A 16,044-nucleotide genomic window follows, 5' to 3' on the forward strand; every position below is an offset into this window, starting at 1 on the left:
CGATCCAGGAAAGGGTGCAATTGGCGGATCAGGCGAACCTGATAAAAAGCTCCCCTGGCGACGGCCGTCAGATGGTTTTCTAAAGACAGCCGCGCATCCAGGAGAACGCCTGTTGTGACCCAGGTTCCTGGACCCGGACTCCTGGATGATTCAGAAAGTGAGGGAGAAGACCTGACAAGCCCTGCTTCTCTTGGGCCCTCTCCCTTGAGTGGCACCCACTCAAAGGGAGGAGGAGGGGCCGGCAAGGCCTGATTCTCCCGAGCCTTCTTCTGATTTGGCAATGCCCCAAGAACAGTTTTGGAGTAATGCAAGACTGTGCAGACGTGACCGGCGCGCGCAGCAGAGAAGCTTTGGGACAAAGCCAAGGAATGATGGTCATGCAGTGACATCTGCAGAAACTATAAATAGGAGGCGGGACTTCCTGGTTTTTTGTCTTGGACAGAGCAATGAATTTGCGCGAGCAAACTGTATCAATGGAGGGAAGAATATATTCGTGAGTAATTCTGGCCTTATCTATAATTTCCTCGTTATCTCCAGAGACTTGGCAGGCCTGTGGGTAGACGTGGCCAGGACATTTATCTCTGTAAATAAAGTAGAAGAGAAGGCCTTTGACTGATTCTTTGTTGGGAGTACTGGGGGAGGGAAACAGAACATTTTGTCCAAGACCCCGACTAAACCATCTTCCACCTAAAATGGTCCAGCAGCAAGTGGCTCACTTGGCAGGCCAACTTGCTGCCGGGAATGTGCCTGCAGCCCCCCCCCCCGTCCTCCCACTCCTCTTCCTCATTGCAAGTGCCCGATAACCATGCCGGATAAGTTTTCTTCGCAGCCTGAGATGTTCCCGACCTTCTTGGGACAGTGCCAGCTCTACATGGCTATGCGGCCAGAGGATTTCCCAGATGACCGGGTTAAAGTGGCATTTGTGATTAACCTTCTTTCCAGCTCGGCTGCCCGATGGGCCACGCCCCTCTTGCTCCAAGACAGCCCCCTGCTGGCGGACCAACAGTGTTTTTGGCAGCACCTGCGCATCATGTACGAGGACCCCGTTCGGATGCTGACGGCAACCAGGCGCATTAAGGAACTCCGTCAAGGAAAACACCCCCTGCAGGAGTACATCGCCGAATTTAGTCTTTTGTGCCAGGACTCTGACTGGAATGATGCAGTGCTGGTGGACGCGTTCCAGGGGGGACTCTCAGATGAACTGCAAGATGAGCTGGCCCGGGTGGAGGCGCCGCGGACCCTCGACAACTTGGTGCCCCTTTGTCTCCGCCTCGACGCCCGTCTGCAACGGTGATCGTCCCGTCGCGCCCTCCGGGACCCGCCGTTGACATCTGCACTCCCACTTCCTGAGCCACCAGCACCCCAGGTCGCCCCACGTTTTGTAACCGCTGCGGAAGAGCCCATGGAGTTGGGAGCGGCCAGACCTCGCCTGACAGCCCAGGAGCGGAACCGGAGGTGCCAAGGTGGATTGTGCCTGTACTGTGGGGAGCCCGGCCACTTTGCCACTTTGCCGCTTCTTGCCCCAGAAAGCGAAGTGGGGCACGCACGCCGGTCCCCGAATCACAGCGTGACCAATCGGGAAACGGAGCAGGCCCGACCTCGGGGAAACCCTAGGTCGGGCACGTACTAAGCCCCCACTGGACGTTGCGGAAGTAGACTCTGGGCCCCCTCGGCATCTGATTCTGGACACACGGATATGGTTGGGGAACCAGTCGGACGGGCTCCAGGCGCATGCGCTGGTGGACTCAGGGGCCACAACAAACTTTATGGACCAGGCCTTTGTGACCCAGTTTGCGGTCCCCGTGGTTCCGGTGGACCCTCCGATGCGGGTAGAGACAATTGATGGACGAGAACTGGTGTCCAGCCCCATTAAATTCGCCACCCAGCCTTTGCGCCTGGCTAGTGGGGACCATGAGGAGGCGATCCAGTTTTATGTCACGGCGGACCTTCATTTTCCCTTGGTCTTTGGGTTGGCCTGGCTTCGGACCCATGATCCTCAGGTGGCCTGGTCGCGGAACGCCATCTCTTTTCTGAGTCTGCAGTGCGTCGACCACATCCGCCACACCTGTGCCGGCCAGAACGTCCCCACCACTGCCATCACCTTGCCTCCTGAGCTGACGGACTTCGCCGACGTGTTCAGTGAGAAGGAGGCGGACCGACTACCCCCACATTGGCCCTACGATTGCCCCGTGGACCTTCTGCCCAATGCACCACTGCCTGTGGGATGCCTGTATTCCATATCGGAGCCCGAGTTGGCCGCCCTCAGGGACTTCCTGGACAAAAATCTGGCCCGAGGGTTCATCCGGCCTTCAAAGTCCCCTCTCTCGGCCCCGGTCCTCTTCGTGAAGACGACGACAGGGGACTTGCGCCTGTGCTGTGATTACTGCCGGCTAAACGCCAGTACGGTGCGGAATCGCTACCCCCTGCCACTCATCCCGGAGCTGCTGGAGAGGTTGCGGGATGCCACGATCTTCACCAAGCTCGATCTTCGGGGGGCCTACAACCTGGTGCGGATGCGAGAAGGAGACGAATGGAAGACGGCATTCGGCACCCGATACGGACACTAGGAATATACTGTCATGCCATTTGGGCTGACCAACGCTCCCGCCGTTTTCCAGCACTTCATGAACGATGTGTTCCGAGACATGTTGCATCGGTTCGTGGTTATCTACCTGAACAACATCCTCATTTACTCCTGGTCCAGGGAAAGCCACCTTCGACACGTCGGTCTGGTTCTGCAATGCTTGCGGGAGCAACAACTCAATGTGAAGCTGGAGAAATGCGTCTTCTTCCGGACTTCCATAGAATTCCTCGGGCATATCATCTCGCCCGAGGGCATAGCCATGGACCCACGCAAAGTAGAAGCTTTGTGTAGCTGGGAAGCCCCTCATCGGGTGAAGGATGTTCAGCGCCTGCTGGGCTTCGCCAACTACTACCAGACCTTCATCCCGGGCTTCGCCACACTGACGGCTCCACTTACCCAGCTCCTCAGGAAGAAGGTCGCGTTCCGGTGGGGTCCCCCGCAGCAAGAAGCATTCACAGCCCTCAAGAAAGCCTTCGTCACGGAACCCATCCTGAGGCATCCCGACCCACTCCGGCCTTTTATGGTGGAGGCAGATGCGTCTAATGTGGCTCTGGGAGCGGTGCTGCTACAGGCTCCGACGAATGGCGGCACACTTTTTCCCTGCGCTTACTACTCCCGGAAACTCAATCCTTCCGAGCGCAACTACACCATCTGGGAAAAAGAGTTTCTGGCTATCAAGGCTGCATTCGAGGCTTGGCGACACCATCTGAAGGGGGCCCGACATCAGGTGGAGGTCCGAACGGACCATCGGAATCTCGAGCATCTCACCACAGCTCGGAAGTTGAACCAGCGGCAGATCCGGTGGTCGTTGTTTTTTGCCCAGTTCAACTTCCGCATGACCTACATTCCCAGCAGTCACAACCGGAGGGTGGATGCCCTGTCCTGCAAGCCAGAGTACCTCTGCGCCAAGGACCCCCTTCCTCCACGGACGGTGCTGCCGGCAGAAGCCTTGGCCGCAGCACGGGAACCAGTGGACTTGCGGGCCCAGGTGCAAGAGGCGTAGCGCCAGGATGCCTGGTCGCAGCAAAGGAAAGCGGAGATGGGCCCCGCGTCTCCTTGGACCTTGGAGGAGGACTTACTCAAGTTTCGGGGGCGATTATATGTGCTCACAGGACCACTCCGAGCCCTCGTCATGACCCAGTGCCACGACAACCCTGCAGCAGGACATTTTGGGTTCAAGACCCTCCACCTAGTGACATGGACCTTTTGGTGGCCTCGAGTGCAGCATGATGTACATGCCTATGTGACATCCTGCGTACCATGCCGGCAAGCCAAGGCCGCCACGGGGGGCCCTCCCGGGCTCCTCCAGCCCTTGCCGACACCCGACAGACCCTGGGGGGCGATCTCCATGGACTTCCTGACGGACCTGCCGCCGTCCTCTGGGTTCACTATGGTGGTGGTGGTGCTCACCAAGATGGCACACTTCATCCCATGCCGCGGACTGCCAACAGCCGCAAAAACGGCCCATCTCTTTCTGCAGCACATCTTCCGCCTCCATGGTCTAACGACAAGGTGGTTTCGGACTGCGGAGTTCAGTTCACAGCTCACATCTGGAAGAGCCTGATGGCCGTATTGGAGGTGCAGGTGTGTCTGTTGTCATCGCACCATCCGGAGCCCAATGGGGGTACAGAGAAGGTCATCGATATCCTGGAACAGTATCTCCATTGCTTCATCAACCAGCAACAGGACAACTGGGCTGATTACCTGTCCCTGGTGGAGCTTGCCTTTAACAACTCCCAGCACACCTCCACCAGATGACCCCATTCTTTGCCAACGTGAGGTACCATCCACAGCTCTTTCCTCTGGCACCACCAGACTCTCCTGTTCCCGAAACGCAGACCTTCCTGACAGAATTGCATGCAGTCCAACAGTTGGTACGTCAGCAGCTGAATCGGGCAAAGGAGGACTACAAACGGTCCGCCGACTGCTCCCGACGGGCAACGCCCCCGCTGGCGGTTGGAGACCGGGTGTGGCTCTCCACCAAACACCTCCCGTCCGACCGCCCGGTAAAGAAGTTGGACCACCGATTCATTGGCCCGTTCCCTGTCGAGGCAGTCATCAACCCGGTAGCCTACCGACTGACCCTGCCACGATCCATGCGGATCCACCCCATCTTTCACCGGTCCCATCTGGTTCCTGAGGCCACACTGAGTCCCCTTCGGTGCCCAACAGCACCCGTCTCACTGTCGCAGAGGACGGGTCGGAGGAATATGAAGTCCACAGCGTACGAGACTCCCGCTGGCTGAAGGGTCGTTTCCAATATTTGATTGCGTGGAAGGGATACGGGACTGATTTATCCTGGGTAGATGCCTCCGACGTTCATGCCCCTGACCTGGTGCAGGCCTTCCATGAGCAGAACCCAGCCCGACCGCATCCCGATCGTCAGCCCTGGGGGAAGGGCCCTGCGGTGAGGGATAGTGTTGTGAGCCAGGTTCCTGGACCCGGACTCCTAGACTCGGATGATTCAGAAAGTGAGGGAGAAGACCTGGCAAGCCCTGCTTCTCTTGGGCCCTCTCCCTCCCTGGCACCCACTCAAAGGGAGGAGGAGGGGCCGGCAAGGCCTGATTCTCCCGAGCCTTCTTCTGATTTGGCAATGCCCCAAGAACAGTTTTGGGGTGATGCAAGACTGTGCAGACGTGACCAGCGCGCGCAGCAGAGGAAGCCTTGGGACAAAGCCAAGGAATGATGGTCATGCAGTGACATCTGCAGAGACTATAAATAGGAGGCGGGACTTCCTGGTTTTTTGTCTTGGACAAAGCAATGAATTTGCGCAGGCAAACTGTATCAATGGAGGGAAGAATATATTCGTGAGTAATTCTGGCCTTATCTATAATTTCCTCGTTATCTCCAGAGACTTGGCAGGCCCGTGGGTAGACGTGGCCAGGACATTTATCTATGTAAATAAAGTAGAAAAGAAGGCCTTTGACTGACTCTTTGTTGGGAGTATTGGGGGAGGGAAACAGAACAACGCCTAAATTGCTCACCGATTCCCTGGGGGCCAACGATTCGCCCCCCCCCGTCAAAGATGGAGTTAATTGACTGTGCCGGGACGACGGTATCCACAGCCACTCTGTCTACTGAAAAAAGAAATCACTAGTTTTTTTCTTTCTTTCTTTTTACACCTTTCTTTTTTCCCCTTTATCTTCCTTTTTATTTTTATTTTTATTTCTATTCCCTTATTTCTTTTATTTCTATTTCCTTATTTCTTTTATTTTTATTTCCTTATTTTTATTTCTTATAACAAACTTTAATAAATATAATTAAAAAGAAAACATTTTCTCCATGATAATATACTCCTAACTTGTTTTTTTACGTCTCCCAATGGTGCACTCATTTAGCGCTACTGTGACTGAATCCATTTACCCTGCAGCTGATCATCTTCTTCCTCTCTTCAGTTCCACTCTTCCCAGCATTAGAACCTTTTTCAAAGAGCTGAGTATTCGCATAATACATCCAGATTAGGATAATTTGTGTCTGGTGATTTATGCCTCAAGTAAGAAATCTGGATAATTTGTTTGATGATCCATTTGTTTGTTTTCTTGGCTTGTCCACAGTATTGTCAGGGCTCTTCAACACCAAAGTTCAAAAGCATCAATGCTCAATGTCTATGGAGATTCTCAGTCATCCAGGTCAGGGTTGTCTCAAAGGTGCTTTTTTCAAAAGGAAACTGGACTTTCTTTTTTCTTCTCTTCTTGAAGATGTTTCACTTCTCATCCAAGAAGCATTTTGAGTTCTGACTGAATGCTGGGGAATGGAAGGATTTATATTCCTTGCAGTCATCTGGTTGTTAGCACTTTGGAGTCAGTAGCTCTCTGAGAGTTGTTGAGGCCCCTTTGGGGTTTAAATAAAACAACCAATTCACAAACACATGGCACAACCTAGGAGAACAAACCCACCAGGACAAGATTCAGCAATCCATCTGCCTTTGAATGACAAAGGTCACTCATCTGGAGACAGTGAAGTCCACTTTCTGGACAGAGAGGACCACTGGTTTGAAAGAGGTTTTTTTAAAAAAAGGCCATCTCTGTTAAAATTGAACAGCCCTCTCTCAACAGAGGGGGTGGGATACAACACCAACTAGCTCCTGTTAATATCACAGTCCTCTCAGAAGTTCCAAGAAGATTCCACAGTCATTTGCACTCTGATTCAGATGACCTGGAGGACATAGATAAACCCCCAAGGGGCCTCAATGACACTGAAAGAGCTAATGACTCACCTTAAAAGCGCTAACAACCAGGTGAGTGCATGGAATCTATTCTCCAGCATTGAATCAGAATTGAGGATGCTTCTTGGATGAGAAATGAAACAACTTCAAGAGAGGAAGAAACAGAAAGTCCAGTTGCCTTTTGAAAAAGCACTTTTGGGATCAATGCATCAATGCTTTTTCTATCCTACTTCTTTAGAGTCTAACTTTCACTTCCATGGAGTGTCATAGGAAATACTGTGACTTGCACAATTCTGATCTTTTTTAAGTATAGATGCCAGACAGAAACTGGCTGAGCCAAGGGAAGGAGTCCAGCAGGCAATTAGCTTAGTCTTTATGTAGGCACAAAAACAATGAAGTCTGATCTCACTCGAATACTGTTGAACCGTATCTAGTCTGGTCTAGATGCAAAACGTCAATCTGGATGATTCCTGTATAAGAGGTATGAGCAATACAGTAGCTAACCGAACTCTTCATGTGTGGATCTGATGATTTGCGCCTGGCATTAGACCACATCATAGCATTTGAATATGTTTTCCAAGGTCTTCAAGGTTGTTCTGTAAAGTGCTAGTCTAGGGCATATTTCTTAACTGTTGATGGTTGATATTAAAATACAGATGGTATTTACTATTTCAATATCTTTATTGTCAATTCTAAAGCTGGTACAACAAAAGTTGGATTAAGCTGGATGCCAAATTAACTTCCTACATCATGTATAATACATTCTCCAAAGTTCTCACCAAATCACATATCGACATTATTATGGCTGTAATCATTATCATATAATGGCAATGCTGACAAAAATATATTTATGCACTTTACTTTTGTTTCTTATACTCAAAATTTATATTGTGTTTATCAATAGGCATTAGAATCCATTAACCACAGTTGTTAGATACAATAACAGAACTTTCTGACAGATGGGAAAGCTCTCTCAAACTGCCAGATTCAAAGACACAAAAAGTTGTCTTAAAGTCAAATATCTGACTCAGTACTGTTACTGTTCTTTCCAAATTTGATCTTCAGATTGCTAAAAATTCTAAACTGGAAATTCTGTAGATTGCCAATACTACAGACTTGAGAAGGCTGATACAGATACAATGTCAAGCCTTATCAGCCTTCAAGATTTCAAGTAAAGTATCTGTTGAGTCAAGCCATAATGTAGTTTCACATTGGCTTGGCACATTATGTGAATCAGCCTTTGTGTTTGTAAAGTATCATTCGTGGCTTAGTATAAAATGTGAATCCTGCCAAATATGGCTCATTATGATTAAAAAAATGTAGCTTGGAAATCTACGAGGTCAGCCAACCAGTTTTCCTAGTCCGTATGAAGATGCCAAAGCCTGAAGTTAAGACATGCTTCATGTATAAAGCATATGCTCTACTGGTGAGCTAGGGTCTTTCCACATGATATATTAGATAATTGGGACTGCTATTACATTTGTTTTTACATGTAAGACCTGTCCTTATGAACACACATTTTTGAAATACATAAACTGTTTGATCCCTGCTATAAGCAAAATATTGGATTAGCTGGAACTTGTTCTGAAGAGTTTCTTCTCATGGCATACTTCACAGCATTTCATGATGTGAAATAAAAACCTATACAGGTAGTCTTCAACTTACTATCACAATTGAGCTCAAAATTTTTGTTGCCAAGTAAGAAATTCGTTTGGTGAGTTTTGCCCCACTTTGTGACTTTTCTTGCCATATTTGTTAACTGAATCACTGCAGTTTGTGACATGGTTGTTAAGTGATTCTGGTTTCCCATTGACTTTGTCAGAAGGTTGCAAAAGGGGCACACCGAGTCAGTTGTCAAGCATCTGAATACAAAACACATGGCCATGGGGATGCTGCAACAGTCGTAAGTGTAAAAAATGGTCGTAAGTCACTTTTTTCAGTGCTGTTGTAACTTTGAACAGTTACTAAATGAATTGTAAGTCGAAGACTACCTGTATATTTTGTTCTCTTTGGATTCACTCAACAGCAGTAATTATGACTTTATTTCTTAAACAATTTATAAGACATCCATCTCACCAAAATGACTCAAGGCAGCCTACAAGGCAGATCTGAACTGAACAATCCCAATCCTTATGGGGGAAAATATCTGAACACAACAAAACAAGCCTTTGCCTCAGTTAAGTAATTATTTGTGTCTGAATAAAATTTAAATTCATCTTAAAAGCCATTAATTTCACCCCCATCCCATAACTAGTTAATTCTATTGCTGTCTACTAGAAAATAAGACCCACTGAGACCAATTAAGCTTTCTTCAGTTAAATAAATAAAGAATTTGGGGGGGGGGGGTGCTCATCTCCATTTCAAAGCCAAAGAGCCAGAGCTATCAGTCTCTCCGTGGTCCTGTGGCTGGCATGACTAAATGCCAAAGGCGCACGGAATGCTGTTACCTTCCCACCAAGGGTGGTCCCTATTTTTTTACTTGCATTTTTTATGTGCTTTTGAACTGCTAGGTTGACAGAAGCTGGGATAAGTAACAGGAGCTCACCCCGTTGTGCGGCACTAGGGATTTGAACCGCTGAACTGCCGACCTTTCGATCGACAAGCTCAGTGTCTTAGCAACTGAGCCACCGCATCCCATCTATAAAATCACCACCACTCAAAGAAACAAAACTACACCACTCAGATTCATGAAGAAGAATTTGTGCTGATGTACATAACTTTCCTCCTACTCACTGCAATGGGAAGGAACTCAGTAGACTCTCCTAACAGGAAGAAATGGGGAAGAATGACAATTCTCCCACCTTTTTGCCATAGAGCTTTGGATCTAAAGAAGCTTCCAACATCGAACTTGAGCAAAAGGACAGCCTTTTTTACAACTTTCATAGTATCCTGAAGAGTGAAAGTTTAATGTGAGGTCAAATGAATCAAAAGAACTTTGGAATTTAGATATATATACCATGGCAGGACAACAGGAAGTTTATTCTGTCTTCAGAATATTTTTGAGATGCTTGGTAAGTAATTTCATATAGGTAGTCTTCAACTTACAATTGTTTGTTTAGTGACTGCTTTAAGTTATAACAGCATTGAAAAAAAAAAGACTGATAAGCATTTCTCACGCTTACAACATCCCCAAGGTCACATGATCAAAATTGGACACTTGACTCATATTTTTGACGGATGCAGTGTCCTGGGCCCATGTGACAACATTTTTTGACCTTGGATAAACAAAGTCAATGGGGAAGTCAAATCCACTTAACAGCTATGTTATTAACTGAACAACTGCAATGACTGATTTAACTGTGGCAAGAAATGTCTTGCTTAGCAACAGAAATTTTGGGCTCTGTTGTGGTCATAATGCAAAGATTACTTGTAGTATAAAATGAACCTAATTTAAGCAAGTGTGATAATAAGTGCTTATAAAATATAATTTTCTATATATTTGTTAGTTTTAAAAATATTTTAAGAGACAAATCCATCACATTTCTATATATACTTACATATTAAGCACTATTGTTATTTAAGCTCGACAGGACCATACAATATGTAGGGGCTAATACTTCTCATAGGCAATCATGATTCCTGCAGATATCAGTGGGAAATTCAAGGTTTTTTTTAATCTCAGACATGCTGGGTCTATAATTCCCAGCCAATTTCTGAGGACTAGAACCAGTTTGAACCAATAAACTACATCATATATCCCAGGGGTGAAATCTAAATTTTTTTGCTACCTACTCTGTGGGTGTGGCTTGGTGGGTGGGTGTGTCCTGTGACTGAGTAGGCGTGGCCAATTCAATGTCACTCACAGCCATGCCCACTCAGTCACAACCCCCCCCACCAAGCCACGCCCATAGAACCCAGTAGGGGAAAAAAATTAATTTCTATTCTGCCTTTTCCCTTTCCCTCGCCACCTGTTCTCCCTTCACCTAGGCCCCGGAGCCGCCACCTGCCTCAACGGGGTCAGGGAATGTACCATTCCCCGACTCCGGCCTTTCTCCGGAGCTGCCGCCCACTCACCACCCGCTCGCTGCCTGCTCGCCCTTCACCTTTGGTCAGGGGCCAGGGCCCAGGGACGCCCTATTCCCTGAGGCCCTGGAGTTGCCCCCTGCTCGCCACTTCCTCAACCGGGTCGGGGAATGCACTATTCCCCAACACCAGCCTTGTCCCGGAGCCGCTGCCCGCTCTTCCTTCGCCACGCGGCATATACTTACTTTCTTCCAGCGGCTGGCTGCCAGGAAAGGCAAGCATCCAAAAGTTACCGGAGTTCCTCTCCTTGAATATGCCACCTTGTTCCGCAAGCGCACACCCAACCTGCCGCTGATAAATAAATGAAATAAACGGGTGTGCACTTGCGCAGTCGGTGCATGGAACACACAGCAATGGCGGCGGCAGATTCAAGGGACTCTAACCTTTGGACTCTTGCCTTTCCTGGCATCCAGCCACTGGAAGAAAGTAAGTATATGCTGCATGGCGAAGGAAGAGCGGATGGCGGCTCTGGGACAAGGCTGGTGTCGGGGATGGTACGGTTGAAGCAGGCAGCAAGCAGGGGGTGGTTCTGGGGTCTCAGGGGAATGAGGTATCCCTGGGCCCTGACCAAAGGCGAAGAGGGAACAGGTGGCGAGCGGGCAGCAAGCGGGCTGTGGACTGGTTCGGGGGCGTGGCCCGCCAGCGATTGCTACCGGATCGGCGAACCAGAACCAAACTCTGCAACCGATCCGGTCCGGTGGCATTTCACCCCTGATATATCCCAAAATGGACAACTGATCAAATAACTTTAGTAATACCAACTGTAATATGTTGACAAAAAATAACATTAAACCTTTTTGAATATGCTATAAACATGACTTCGGAACAACTTTGAGTTGAAGTCTAAATGGGTTATCAATACTTACAGGTGTTTCTGATTTCAATGGTAAAACTCAACCTTTCAGGCATGTCAACCCACAGCCCATATGCCAAATGTGGCCCAACTAAGTAATGAGGCCCCACAAGACTCCCCCCCAAATAAAGGAAGTTTATTTATTTTTATATATATTTATATATATATAACTATAGTATATAGTTTATATAAACAATTCCTCTTCACTCAGAGCGGCCCAGGCAAACCAAAAGGTTGGATACACCTACTGTAGTTCAATTCTTATGCAACCACAATAAACCTTCTTTGGCAATCTTTGCCCATGATATTAGCATTGATTATTGTAAGTACATTTGCCCTTCCTACATTATTTTACTGCTATTTTTGCTAATGAGATCTAATTTCTCTGCAAATTAGATTCTTTTTTTTTCAATTCAGTACAAATATATTATTTGTATTAATAATGCAAAAAATGGCAGCATGCTAGACCAGGCCAGGGAATTTTAATCAAAAGATTTCAGATTCCATCCTCCCCATTTTTAGCATAACAAGTATTAACCACATCATGAAAACTCTTTTGTGTGGTACCAGTCACAAGCCTGACAGGCTAAATAATAACATGATGCTCACGTCCTACTATACTGCATCTTCTATATGACTCATGGACTCAATTTATAACTAATAAAATATCCAGGAAAATCTTTTTTTATATGCAACTATTGTTATCAGATCAGTATGAAGTAGTTTCTTTCCAAATTCTGTTGTGCTATATGCAAACTTTAATTGACCACTGTTAATCCACAACCAATCGCAATGTTATTATGTCTGCCTTTTATTTTTATTTTTTACTATTATCTTTTAATGCTTTTATTTGCTGGTCTGTACTGACTGTAATAAAGATTGGTTTAAATATCATGAAATGTAAATGCAACATTGACCTGTCAAGATTGCTTTATTGCTGCATTTTCCTAATATGCTACTCCCCACAGTAATATTAGCCATGAGACTACACTTATCAGTCAACAGAGGTCCTCAAAGCACAAACACCAGTTATAACATTTTTGCTCACATTTTCAATACTAATACTTTAGCCCCCAAACTCAATATCCTACTACTATTACCAGGAAGGGAAAATACTATATGACCTAAACTATCTCAGCGAAGCAGCACAGAACAAGGCCAAAGAAAAATGGGGTATATAAAGAGAAGGCCAACAAGTGGTTTTGTTGTTGTTGTCTTTACTCTCGAGGCTTTCCACAGCATTCTATGCTAGCCCTTTAAAAGGAGGCTGTTATCCTCTAAAAATGTGGATGAGGGGGAAAAATCATTGTTAATGGAATATGGAGAGGAGAGAAAAGCTCCTTTTCTTTCAGAGGGAATAAATAGCAGCTGTCTGCAACAATACAGGCTGGAGGAAAAACAGCACTAATGTGACACTAAAGGTCGTCCCTCCGTCTGCAAGCAATAGGCACAGAGGCGCCTCCTGATCCATTCAACAACTGAGGCGCAACCTGCAAGACTGTCACATTGGTTCCTGGATCTTTTTAAACAAGGCAAGCGGCGACTTTAGCAAGCAAAGGAGACCCGGCAGCAAATGATGGCTATTACCACGGAGAATCTGCCAGATCTCTCCAAAGCGGGGAAGAAGCACCGCCAGCCTTTAAAAAAAAAATCGAGAAAAATGGGGGGTGGGAGCACGGAAAAAAGCAGGTGTGGCAACCTGCTCTGTATCTACGGCCAAGGGAAGCGGGGGGCGGGGGGGGGGAAGAGAAAACACTTTCGTGCAAAGGCAAAAATAATGCCTCTGCCTTGCCTCACTCACACGATCAGATAGAATGAATTATCCCAGGCACCGAGGTCCTTTCTTTGCTCACCGGAGGAGAAAGACAAAAGCAGCAGGTGACGAAAAAGCGAGGGGAGAAGCCGCCACAGCGCCTCGCCTCCAGCGGTCCCGTCAAAAAAAACCAAACCCAAGGGGCGAGACGACTTTGCCAAAGTGTCCCGCAAAAAGCCAAAGGGTCAAAGCGGGTCGTTTGCCCGGCTTCTCCGAGAAGAGCGAGGTAAACGGAGAAAGAAAGGAGGGAAAAAGGAAGAAGGAAGACTACGCCGCTCCCCACCCGGCAGGCAAATCGTGCTTGCATGCATGCATGCGGGCAGGCAGGCGAGCGAGCGAAAGGAGTAAACCTACCTATTCCAGGGCTTTCCCGACAGGAAAGGCGCTCGCTCGTCAATACGGGCTAGGAAAAGGAAACGGCTGGGTTTTCCATTGCGACCGACCGACCCAGCACGCCAGCAGACCGCACAACTCGGGGGGCGGGGGGAAGAAAGAGCAGCGGCAGCACGAGAACCGGGAGGGAGGGAGGTAGGAGGAGTCAGCAGCTCCCTCCCCACAGGCGCCAAGCAACACCACGGTAGACCGCGGGCCCTCACACGGCGCGAGCTCAGCCGCCGGCGGGAAAGGCTCCTCCTTCTCTTCTTGCCGGAGCTCGCGGATGCTGCTTGCTGCCGCTCGGAAAACAGGCGCGCGGGGAGAGAGAGAGAGAGAGAGAGCGCGAGCAAAAGCTTCTTACCAGCTTTCCCGGCGTCGCCGGCGAGGCGGACTCCCCACCCCATCCCCTTTTTTTCTCCCTCCTCCTCGGTCCATCTTGCGCTCTCTTTCTCTCGCTAAGCGGGGGCCGGGGCTTGGCCCCCCCGCCGAAGCGGCGGGGAGGCCGGACATGGAGCAGCGGAGGAGCGGCGCTCGCTGGCGGCGGCGGCGCTTGAGGGCCGAGTTCAGCCAGCTGCCGAAACGAAACCCCTGAGAAAGCCAGCCGGACGCGGTGTTCCCTCCCCAGCCGCCTCGCTCTTCCGACTGCAGCGCGAGGAGAGCCCCGGGCCGTGCAGGGAAGCGCCTGCCAGTCGCCTTGCCCGCCCGGGAGTGTAGGGGGGGGGGAAACAGCAACAAAACAGCCTTGCGGGAGCTAAGGGAGCGTCTGCAAACTACCCACCGTCAGCGGGAGCGACCAATGCCGTAAACGCTGCAAAAGACGGGAGGGAAAAGGGGGGGAGTTGTTGGTGGTAGTAAATGGCTCTATTAAGTGTAACGCGAGAATGCGTCCTTCTCCGGCCTAGGAGGACTCGCTCTTGGCAAAGGCTGGCGGGCGAAAGCTCTTGAACTGGCGTGTGACCGGCCTTGAGCGGGGGGACTCCAACGGCTGAGCACGTCCCCGGTTCTCCGGAGTGCAGTCGGAAAGAGTCTCAGAGAGAGGCAAGAGAGAGTTAAGACCGTTTATCGCCGGTGTAAAACACCCCTGCCCGAGCAGGAAGCATCTGCAATCTCGAGTCCCGTTGCCCGATAGGCAAAGCAGCGTGCAAAACATCCTACCTCCTAACCGCTCGGGCTTCTCAAGCGTTGCAGACATCTATTTGCTGGGGGAAGAAAAAAAGAAAGAAAAGCTGCACAGCGGCAGGGTCTGCTTCCTCCCTAAGATGCTAAACGCGACCCCGAAGCCGATACGATCCAATGAGCCCCTCCTGCACTGCAGACTTTCCTATCTTGGAAAAGAAAGAAAAAAACCCGACCGAAGCGGGAAGTAAAGCGGGCAAACCTTCAAAATTGCCGGCGGGAAAGACCATGCGGAATCTCGACTCTCTTGCCTTGGACGCGATTAAAAAATGGAGAAGTTGGTGAAAGCGTGCTTGGAAACCAGTGGGTCCGCGGTTCAGCGATTATCAATGAATGCAGTGCAGCTAGCCGCCGCCATCACTAACCCACAAACACACACACACGCCAAGGGCGCTCGGCAGCTTTATCTACTTGGCCACAATCTGAAGCGACAGATAACCTTGTGAAGAAACTGGATCATATCCTTTCACGTTTACTACAGCAATTAGTCACCGGGATATTCTCTGTTAACCCAATTTTCTGCCTAAAATACAGAACAAGTCACATTGGCTGGATTTGCTGAGCATGCTGGATTGAAATGAGGCTAGCTACTTTTTGGTTCAGCGTGTCACACACAAGCACAGCAACAGACTGTCAGTCATCACATTTAATCTAAACGTTTAATGATTGGGTTCCTTTTCTCTCCTATTCCTGCATTAGCTCCAGAACTCTGTATAGATTGCTACATATATTCCGTGGTATATTACTATACAAGGTCCTTAACTAACTAGAAACTTCATTTTATGGAGTATTTTTGTGCACATATACTAATGGTTGAATTAATGATTTAAATATTAAACTCATTAAACTGTTAGGAGGACTCATCTATTGGTTTCAGATGAGGGTCTCTCTCTCTCTCTCTTCCTCCTCCCTCCTTCTCTATCACTATATATCTCCAGAGCAGAAGAGATGATGCAAGGCTTGGTCCAATGTCTAGAATCTATAACGAACTGGATAGAAAATATCACACTTAGAATGAATCTTAACAAGATAAGATGGCCACTTGTCCAGTTCTC

The 16,044-nt window shown here is 48.6% G+C and overlaps 1 protein-coding gene across 2 annotated transcripts in view; it reads right to left on the reverse strand.

Moving 5' to 3' along the window:
• The window catches only part of MGAT5 (alpha-1,6-mannosylglycoprotein 6-beta-N-acetylglucosaminyltransferase), a 162,888-nt gene extending 148,256 nt beyond the window's left edge, over positions 1-14,632 (reverse strand). Inside the window, exon 1 of one of the 2 annotated variants that reach the window (XM_058194097.1) lies at positions 14,175-14,632. The gene's annotated coding sequence lies outside the window, so the exon portion shown is untranslated. Of the gene's footprint in view, positions 1-13,792; positions 14,139-14,174 lie in introns of those variants that run through there. The other variant, XM_058194089.1, reaches the window with a different exon arrangement.
• Between the last annotated feature and the right edge of the window lie 1,412 nt (positions 14,633-16,044).

This window comes from Ahaetulla prasina, chromosome 1 (assembly GCF_028640845.1).
Source record: "Ahaetulla prasina isolate Xishuangbanna chromosome 1, ASM2864084v1, whole genome shotgun sequence".
NCBI classification, from domain to species: Eukaryota; Metazoa; Chordata; class Lepidosauria; order Squamata; family Colubridae; genus Ahaetulla; species Ahaetulla prasina.